Source organism: Microtus pennsylvanicus, chromosome 5, assembly GCF_037038515.1.
Source record: "Microtus pennsylvanicus isolate mMicPen1 chromosome 5, mMicPen1.hap1, whole genome shotgun sequence".
NCBI classification, from domain to species: Eukaryota; Metazoa; Chordata; class Mammalia; order Rodentia; family Cricetidae; genus Microtus; species Microtus pennsylvanicus.
The window spans coordinates 68,972,929-68,982,636 of record NC_134583.1 but is presented as its reverse complement, the minus strand read 5'-3'; positions in this window follow the sequence as shown (position 1 = coordinate 68,982,636).

Below are 9,708 nucleotides of genomic sequence, written 5' to 3'. Positions count from 1 at the left end.
TATGAGGGGTTTTGTTTGGTTTGTAGCTGGGGATCAAGCCCAAGGCCTGGCTCATGCCAGGCAAATGCTCCATCTAGGCCACACCTTCATGTCTGCCATTATGCCAAACCACACTATTTTAATTATTGTAGGATTTTTAAAAGATTTATTTATTTCTAAGTTTTTTTCTTTGTTTTTTTTCTTTGTTTTTTTTTTTTTTTTTTTGTTTTTTTGGATTTTTCGAGACAGGGTTTCTCCGTAGCTTTTGGTTCCTGTCCTGGAACTAGCTCTTGTAGACCAGGCTGGCCTCGAACTCACAGAGATCCGCCTGCCTCTGCCTCCTGAGTGCTGGGATTAAAGGCGTGCGCCACCACTGCCCGGCTTATTTCTAAGTATTTTGACTGCGTGAATGTCTGTGCACTCAGAAGGTGTTGGGTCACCCAGAACTGTTGCTACGGATGGTTGCAAATGACCATGTGGATGCTGGGAACTGAACCCTAGATCTCTGTGATAAGTGCTCCTAGTCACTGAGTCATTCTCAGCCCCCTGGTTAGTACAATTTTATAGGAACTTCAAATCAGGGCCTATGAGACTTCCAACTTGGTTACTTTTTTTTTCTCCCAATTTATTTTACTTCAAGAGTTTGTTTTTGTTTTTTTTTTCTGGTCTTACAGTTCCATTTCTTATTTTACTATGTAGTTTTTTTGAGGACTGTGTTTGAGAGCTGCATGGTGGTTCCCAAATTCACTATGTAGCCCTTGCTGGCTTCGAACCCTCCATTCCCCTCCTGCCTCAGCCTCCAAGTGCTGGAAATTATAGACGTATGTCATCACACTTATGTCCATTGGACTTTTTGGATCAGATTGTCAGATTTTGCTGTCAAGAAATTCAAAAAGCTAGTTTAGGCTTTGGTAGTTGTAGTGAATCAGTTGATCATTTGTGGCATATTACCATCTTAACAATATTAACGTTTTCTGATCTGTGAGTGTGGGAAGTTTTAAATTTAATTAGATATTTATTTTAATTTTTAAAGGTTTTTTTTTCTTTTTTTTTTTGTGTGCGGGGGATGTTTTTCAAGACAGGTTTCTTTGTGTAGCCCTGGCTGTCCTGGAACTAACTGCAGAACAGGCAGGCTTTGAACTCAGAGGTCCACCTGCCTCTGCTTCCCAAGTGTAGGGATTAAAGGCGTGCACCACTGCCACCTGACCTCAAAGATTTATTTTTATTGTATGGCATGGGTGTTTTGCTGGGGTGTGTTTTGTTTATTATGCACAATGTGCACGCAATGCCTGAGGAGGTGTTGGATTCTTTGGAACTGGAGTTACAGACAGGTGTGAGTTGTTTGTTACCTGGGGATCTAGTCCAGGACCTCTGGAGGAGCAGCCAGTGCTCTTAACCTCTGAGCCATCTCTCCAGCCCCCCCCTAGATCTTTCTTTCAACAGTATTTTTCATTTTATCTATAAATCTTACACTTCTGTTGTAAAATTTATAACAAATTATTCTTTTTGTTGCTCTTACAAATGAATTGTTTTTTTCTTCACGACATTTAGTTTCGTTTTGGAACAGGGTCTCATACAGTCTCCACTGGCCTCAAACTCACTATGTAGCCATGGCTAGCCTGAGACCTTCTTATCCTCTGCTTCTCAGGTGCTAGACTTAGAGACTGGCTTAAGTGGGTCGTTTCATCTGTTTCACTTTTGGATCAGTACAGTCTTCTGATATAAGGAGGACATTCCCTTTCACTCCTATTGTGCTGAGCCTTTTATTAAAAAGAGGTTTCACGGGGTCTAGCGTGGCTTGGAATTCAGTAGCCTAGAATGACCTTGAACTTCTGAGCCTTCTGAGTGCTGGAATTGCTGGCTGGTGACCACCATGCTTGGTTTATTTGGTGCTTGGGATCAAATCAGGCCTTTGTTCATGCTAAAACACGCGCTCTACATCCGCACCTCAAGTTCATGCTAAAACACGCGTTCTACATCCGCACCTCAAGTTCATGCTAAAACACGCGCTCTACATCCGCACCTCAAGTTCATGCTAAAACACGCGCTCTACATCCGCACCTCAAGTTCATGCTAAAACACGCGCTCTACATCCGCACCTCAAGTTCATGCTAAAACACGCGCTCTACATCCGCACCTCAAGTTCATGCTAAAACACGCGCTCTACATCCGCACCTCAAGTTCATGCTAAAACACGCGCTCTATATCTGCATCTCAAGTCTCTAATGTGCTGTTTCCTATATGAAAGCAAGTTACATTTTATCAAATGTATTTTCTGTGTCTGTTGTGATTAATCTTCTATGGCTTTTGTTTTTTATTCTACTAATAATCTGTATTTGACTTCTGGATAGTAAACCAAACTCGTATTCCTGGGATAAATACTACTTGGCCATGTCATATAATACTTTTTCACATGATGTTGGGTTGGATTTACTTTGCTAATATGTTATTGGAGATTTCTGTGTCTGTATTCCCTAAGGTTTTTTGGCTTTGTTTTTTTTAAGATTTATTGATTTTAGTTCAAGGCCAGCCTGATCTACAAAATGAGTCACAGGACAGTCAGGGCTATATAGAGAAACCCTAAAAAAATAAATAAAATAAATAAAAATAAAAAAGCTGGGTAAGACAAAAGCAGCAGGTGGATCTCTGCAAGTTTGAGGCCAGCTTGGTCTATGGAATGAGTTCCAGGACAGTCAGGACTATTACACAGAAAAACCCTGTCACAAAAAAAGATTTCTTCATTTTAATGCTTGAGTGATTTGCCTGTGTATGTGTGTGTGCACCAGATGTGTGCTTGCTGCTGCAGAGGTCAGAAGAGGGCATTGGATACCCAGGATCTGGAGTTACAGAGGTTGTGAGCCCACCATGTGGGTGCTGGGAACTGAGCCCAGGTCCTCTACAAGAGCAGCCAGTGTTGTTAACTGCTGAGCCATTTCTTTAGCCCAGGATTTTTTTTCCTCGAGACAGGATCTTGTGTGACCCAGGTAGGCCTCAGACTAGCTGTGCAGCCAAGGATGACTTTCAGCTTCTGATCCCCTCCTTGCTCTTCCTGAGCCCTGTGAGTACAGCTGTGCCTCACCTTACTATGTCCACTTTGTGTGGTGCTGGGATCCAGCCCAGTGCCGTGTGCTCGCTACACAAGTACCCTACCAGCCGAGCTACGCCTCCACGCCCCTTCATAAGAATATGCGTGTGTCATTTCCCTGGGATGTCTTTGTCCAGTTTTATTTTCAGAGTACTGTCAATAAGTCTTTTTGTTTTTATTTTATTTTATTTTGGTACAGGATCTCTCTATGTAGCCCTGGCTGTGCTGGAAACTCATTGTGTAGACCAGGCTGGCCTCAAATGCCTGTTCCTGAGTGCTGGCATGGGTCATCACGCCTACAGTAGTGTCTAGAAGTCTTGATCTCTGTCCCTCACGCATCTTCTTCTCTCAATTCCCTTAACTCTCAGTTTCCTGCCAGCTCTTGTGTAACTTGTGAATGCAGATTCATAGGCCCTGGCACTAAGACAAAAGCTGACGTCAGCTTTCCATCTGTGGACTGTGGTTATTATCCCCTGTGAAGAAACAGGCTCACCCTGGGCTCAGTCCCCAGGAAAGGAAGGGGTGGCAGGAAAAGCAAGAGGGAGGAAAGGAAGGGGGGGAGGAAAGAGAGAGGAGGGGCAAGAGGGGGAAAGGGAAAGAGGGGAGAAGGGAAAGGCTAGGTGTGTGCACACTTGTGACCTCAGCATCTGGAAGATGGAGGCAGGAGTCTCAGGGCCAGCACAGAAAGAAGATGGCTTCCTCAGGGGAGGAGAGCACTTCGGGCTAGGGCTAAAGCTGAAGCAAGAGGGAGCAGCCGCATTCTGGACTGCGCTGAGGAGCTGAGGAGTGGTGGAGACCAGTCAGTTCTGGACTGCTGACGCAGCCCAGCAGAAGCCTTCCTGCCCCGAGTCAGCCTTTGTCTTGGTCTCTCTGCTGTCTCCGTCTCCTACCTAGTCCGTCAAGCAGACTTCAGCCACAGTAGCCTTACCAGGTGCATGTGCCTATGTGTGCACATGTGTGTGGGATCCAGAGTCAACATCAGGGGTTTTTCTCAATCATTTCTCTGTCTTACTTTTTTATTGTCTCTTTTGTTTGTATGTTTGTTTTGTTTTGTTTGAGACAGGGTCTCCCTATATAACCGACTGGCCAGGAGCTTACTATGTAGACCAGGATAGCCCCAAACTCACAGAGTTCTGCCTGCTTCTGCTTCCCAAATGCTGGGATTAAAGGCTTGAGCCACCACCCCTAGCAGAGCTACCACCTTCTTTTTTAAGACATACTCTCGCTGAATGTGGAATTCATGAATTTGGCAGCCTGGCTGCCCCGCAAGCCCTGTGTCGTCCTTGGTCTTCCCAGGCCGTATGCCCTTCTCTCCCATGGGTGCTAGCCATTCAAATCCAGGTCCTCATGCTTCTGCAGCAAACACTACCAACTGAACCAGCTTCCTCGCCCTTATTTGTTTGTTTTGTTTTGTGAGACAAGGTCCTGCTACAGAGCCCAGGCTGATTTGAAACTCAATCCTTCTGCTCCAGCCTCTGAGTGCTGGGAGTACAATTCTGCGTGCCCATCCCCAGCTTCTGACTCTTCATTCTGCCTTAGTCTTCCGCGGCTGGATGGAGAGATTTCTCTGTTATTTGTGTGATCACATTGGGCTCATCTGCACAATCCAGTTTTAATCTTCAACTCAGCCAGTAACTCTCGTTCTGTCTGCACAGTCCCTTCGGCCAGCACAGTGATGACATCTGCGGTAACCACAGTTCCTTAGGACACAGAGGCAGGAGGACCGCAGGTGGAGCACCAGCCTGGGGTACCTCCCTGGGGAGACCTAGTCATGGATCTGTCAACCATACAGTCAGTTGTGGGGTGTGGAGCTCAGTGGTAGAGGGTCATCTCCTGGCATTTACAAGGCCCCGAGGTCAATCCCGCACAAACCTTTCGCCATGTAAAGGAATATAATATATTCATAGACATCAGGACATGGACTATTCAGAGGGCTGTTACTTTACCTAGCACATCTCCTGGCCTTCAAAGATCCATGTCTGTCCCACATGCAAAATGACATTTCCCAAAATTCTAACCCTGTCAAAGTCCAAAAAAGTCTCCTATTCTAAAGCCCCAAGTTCTTATCAATCATCAAAATCAGAAGGAGGTCCCACTGTGGGTAGAGCCCGCCCCGCAGTGCAGTGCGGTTTCTGTGGGTAGAGTCCGCCTGCAGTGCGGTTTCTGTGGGTACGGTCTGCTCTGCATTGTGGTTTCTGTGGGTACGGTTTGCTCTGCAGTGCGGTTTCTGTGGGTAGAGCTCGCCCCACAGTGCTGTTTCTGTGAATAGAGCCCGCCCCACAGTGCTGTTTCTGTGGGTAAGGTCTGCTCTGCAGTGCGGTTTCTGTGGATAGAGCCTGCCCTGCAGTGCGGTTTCTCAGCCGTGGACCTGTGCGACTCAGCCCTACAGTGTCCACCCGGCATGCATGGTGACCTGGGTTCGTTCCTAGCACTGCTCCCCACCGACAATGGGATTTCTGGAACAAGCACAGCCCAACAACTGCAGGCACCTGGAAGGTGGAAGAGGAAAGGAAGCTACCCATTGGAAGCAATGTACAAATTCGTTTGAAGGGCGGGAGAGATGGCGCAGTATGTAAGAGTAATCACTGCTTTTGCGGAGGATTTGGATTTGGCTCCCAGAACCCCTATCGGGTAGTTTACAACTGCTTGTAACTCCAGATCCAGGGGATCCAATGTCTCTGACCTCCTTGGGTTTAACACAGATACACATAAATTAAAATATATTACCCTTTAAAATATTTTTAAACCCACCTAGGGTCTAGGTGTGGTATCACTTGACTTTAATCCCATCACTTGAGAGGCAGAGGCAAACAGATCTCTCTGAGTTTGAGGCCAGCCTGGTCTATATAGTGAGTTCCAGGTCAGCTGGAGTTACAAATTAAGGTCGTGTCTCAAAACACAAACAAAACTCCACCTTGGAAAACTCTCTTAGGTTTTCAGAGTGGAAATCATCCTTCACGGCTTTGTCCTGCCCTCTGGGGCTCAGGGCCAACGGGCATTAGTCACCTTTCCTAAAATGGCTCCTGTGAGAGCCGCTAGGACAGCTGCTCCAACATCCTGACACTTTTACTGTATTTCTTGTTTATTTACTTTTTTTTTTAAAGACAAAGTCTCACTATGTAACCCTGGCTATCCTGGAACCTGCACTGTAGACCAGGCTGGCCTCAGGCTCAGAGAGATCTGCCTGCCTCTGCCTCCCACTTGCTTGGACTTAAAAGGTCCATCCTGACTCAGGCCTTTTCTTTGGAGATAGTCTGGATATGTAGCCCAGGCTGGAAGCAAACTCTCCACCCTTTGCCTTAGCTTCGCTCCCCTCTCCAAAGGTAAGAGCTTTCTGCTACCCTCTTTCCCATAATGCCTATCACTGTTTCAGAATGTCCTAACAATCTATCCAGCTGACTTCTCCACTAATGACACGATGTAAAACAACAGAGACCTCATCTTTGTTTCTAGTTCTCTTCCCCAGGCACCTACAATAACGTCTGGAACATAAATCTTGCTCAATAAAAACTTCATGAATAAATTGCTAAATTGAGTTAAATGTGGAATAGGAAGCATGGCACTGGTGTGTGTGTGCTTGCACGCATGTGCCCACACACACACACTTATGTTCATACCCTACTCGCTGGAATCTGGTAGCATTCATTTATACGGCAAAAGCCTTGGGAGATGTGAGAATTTCTGGACTCAGCTGAGCGTCTGGCCCACAGCACAGTTAGCATCTGTGGACCTGTGCAACTCAAGACGGCTGGAGATGGAGCTCGATTGTCTGAGTGGCTCCTATGCAACCTCAAAGGCATTTATTTTTGTTTGTTTTTTTGAGACAAGATTTCCCTGTGTAGCCCTGGCTGTCCTGGAATTTGTTCTGTAGACCAGGCTAGCTTCAGAGATTCACTGCCTCTGCCTCCTGAGTGCTGGGATTAAAGGCGCGTGCCACCACAGCCCGGCCCCACAATGGCATTTATAAGAGGACACAGGACACAGAAGTTACTGCGAGAAAGTGGTGATGACAGATGTGTGTAGTAATAGAGCGGCGGGGCTGCGCCCCCAGCACCCTGGCTGCCTGGCTAGCTTATGCCCGAAATAACAACACACAAACTGTATTCATTTAAACACTGCCTGGCCCATTTCTATCTAGCCTTTTCTAGGCTAATTCTCACATATTAATTTAGCCCATTTCTAATCATCTGTGTTGCACCCCAAGGTGCGCTTACCGGGAAGATTCTAGCCTACGTCCATCCTGGGCCGGAGCTGAATAGCGTGTGCCTCAGAGAGCAGAGCTATCACGTCTACCCTGGGAGAGGGGAGCATGGTGTCTCTGAGCTCACTTCCTCTTCCTCCCAGCATTCTGTTCTGTTTACTCCACCCACCTATGTTCTAAGCTATGAGCCCAAGCAGTTTGTTTATTACTTAACCAATGAAATCAACAGATTGATATATGACACTCCCACATCAGGTGTGCTTTTGAGTGGAAGATGGGTCCCCAGCCAAGGGGTGCAGGCAACAATTAGACCTGAAAGAGGAACAGATTCTGCCCTGAGCCACCAGCAGGAAGCAGTTCTGCGCACTCTGCCTTTGCTGAGTGACAAGCTTTGGACTTCTCACCTCCAGAATTGTGAAATAATAAATGTGGGCTGGAAGCCTCTAAGTGTGAGAATTTGATAATGAGTAATAGAAAGTGTAGGTGTGCAATCCCAGCACCAAGGAGGCTAAGCCACGAGAACCGACATAAGTGTGAGGTCAGCCTGGGCTACTTAGCGAGTAAGGCTAGAAAGATGGCTTGCGGTTAAAGGGCTACGTGGTAAGTAAGGCTAGAAAGATGGCTCGCGGTTAAGAACACTTGCAGGAGACCCAGGTTTGGACCCGAGCACCCACATGGTGACTCACAGTGACTCATTTCAGGGGATCCTGCGCACACGCACAGAGATGAGTATAACCTAGAGAGGCTAATATTTGTGCTGACTGTAATGCAATGCCCACTGGTTTGCAAATATTAATTTTCCCCTCAGTTCAGAGCAATAGAACAAAAAAAATAAGCACCTAAGCTGGGCATGGTAATACTTTCTGGAAATCTCAGCACTTGGGAGGCTAATATAGGAGCGCTGGGAGATCAAGGCCCGCCTGGTATAGATCCAGTCTCAAAACAATTACAACCCCAATCCAAGGCCTATTGAGAGTCTGAGGTATAAGGATTGCCAAGACTTCAAAGCAACCCTGGGCAACAAAGGGAGACCCTGTTTCAAAAAGCCAAATCAAAACCAGAGTAATAGAACTTTTTTCTTTTCTTCTTTTCTTTTTTTGACACAGGATTTCTCTGTGTAGCCCTGGCTGTCCTGGAGCTCACTCTGTAGGCCAGGCTGGCCTTGAACGCAGAGATCAGCCTGCCTCTGCCTTCTGAGCACTGAGATTAAAGGTGTGCGCCACCTTTACTACTTTAATACTGCCCAGCAGTATAGAACTTACTGGGCAATACAAACATTCTTTCTCAGCGACATTTGTACCTGGTTCTGGTGATGTGATTTATATTCTAAAAACATTAGAGCAAAAATCACCTACAAAACTTGAACTGCAATTTAGGGGAAGGGCAAACTGATCCAAGGGTGTGGCCGTGGAAGTGGCAGAGGGCCATCTTGAGTCACTAGATGAGGGCAGTATCCTAGGGAAGGGACAGCACTTAAAAACCAAAACAAACAAAAACCCCACCCTGGATCTTTTGGCTTCACTGGACAACTTCATGCCAACTATGACTTACTTTTTTTTTAAAGATTTATTTATTTTTGATGTATTCAGTGTTCTGCCTGCATGTATGTCTGCATGCCAGAAGAGGGCACCAGATCTTATTATAGGCAGTTGTGAGCCACCATGTGGTTGCTGGAAATTGAACTTAGGACCTCTGGAAGAGCAGCCAATGCTCTTAACCACTGAGCCCCTAACTTAGACTTCTAAGGGTTAGTCCGGAAGTCCTGTGAACTCAAAGCCATCCTCTGCCTCAGATTCCCGAGTGCTGAGATTTGCATGACACATACCCAGAAAATGTTTCATTTTGTCTTTTCGAGACACAGTTTCTCTGCGTAGTTCCGGAACTTCCTTCTGTAGACCAGACTGGCGTTGAACTCAAGAGATCCATCTGCCTCTGCCTCCCAAGTGCTGGGATTAAAGGTGTGCGCCCCACGTCCTGGTCAATGGTAGAACTTATTAGATTCTCATCAGTTCCCTGGGACAAGAGCGACACTTATAACCCCTTATCAAAATGCTTCCTCTCTAGATGTGGCTGTAGGTAGCCTATGTCTACTCACATCTTGGGAGAGCCGACTTAGCTGTTCATCTTTCTTTTCCCCGAATCACCTTGACTAACTAAAGAGATTTTTTGGGAATCACTATGAAGGCTTTTTTACAAAAGGCATGCACTGGCCAGGCAGTGGTGATGCATACCTTTAATTCCAGCACTCAGGAGGCAGAGACCAGAAACTCTGAGTTGGAGGCCAACTTGGTCTACAGAGAGAGTCCCAGGACAGCCAAGGCTACACAGAGAAACCCTGTCTTGAAAAAACAAACAAACAAAAAAATCAAAGCAAACAAAAGGCATGGACTGTACACTTGATATGGCTTTGTTGCAAAGACGAGTTAATAGTTTATGTTATGGT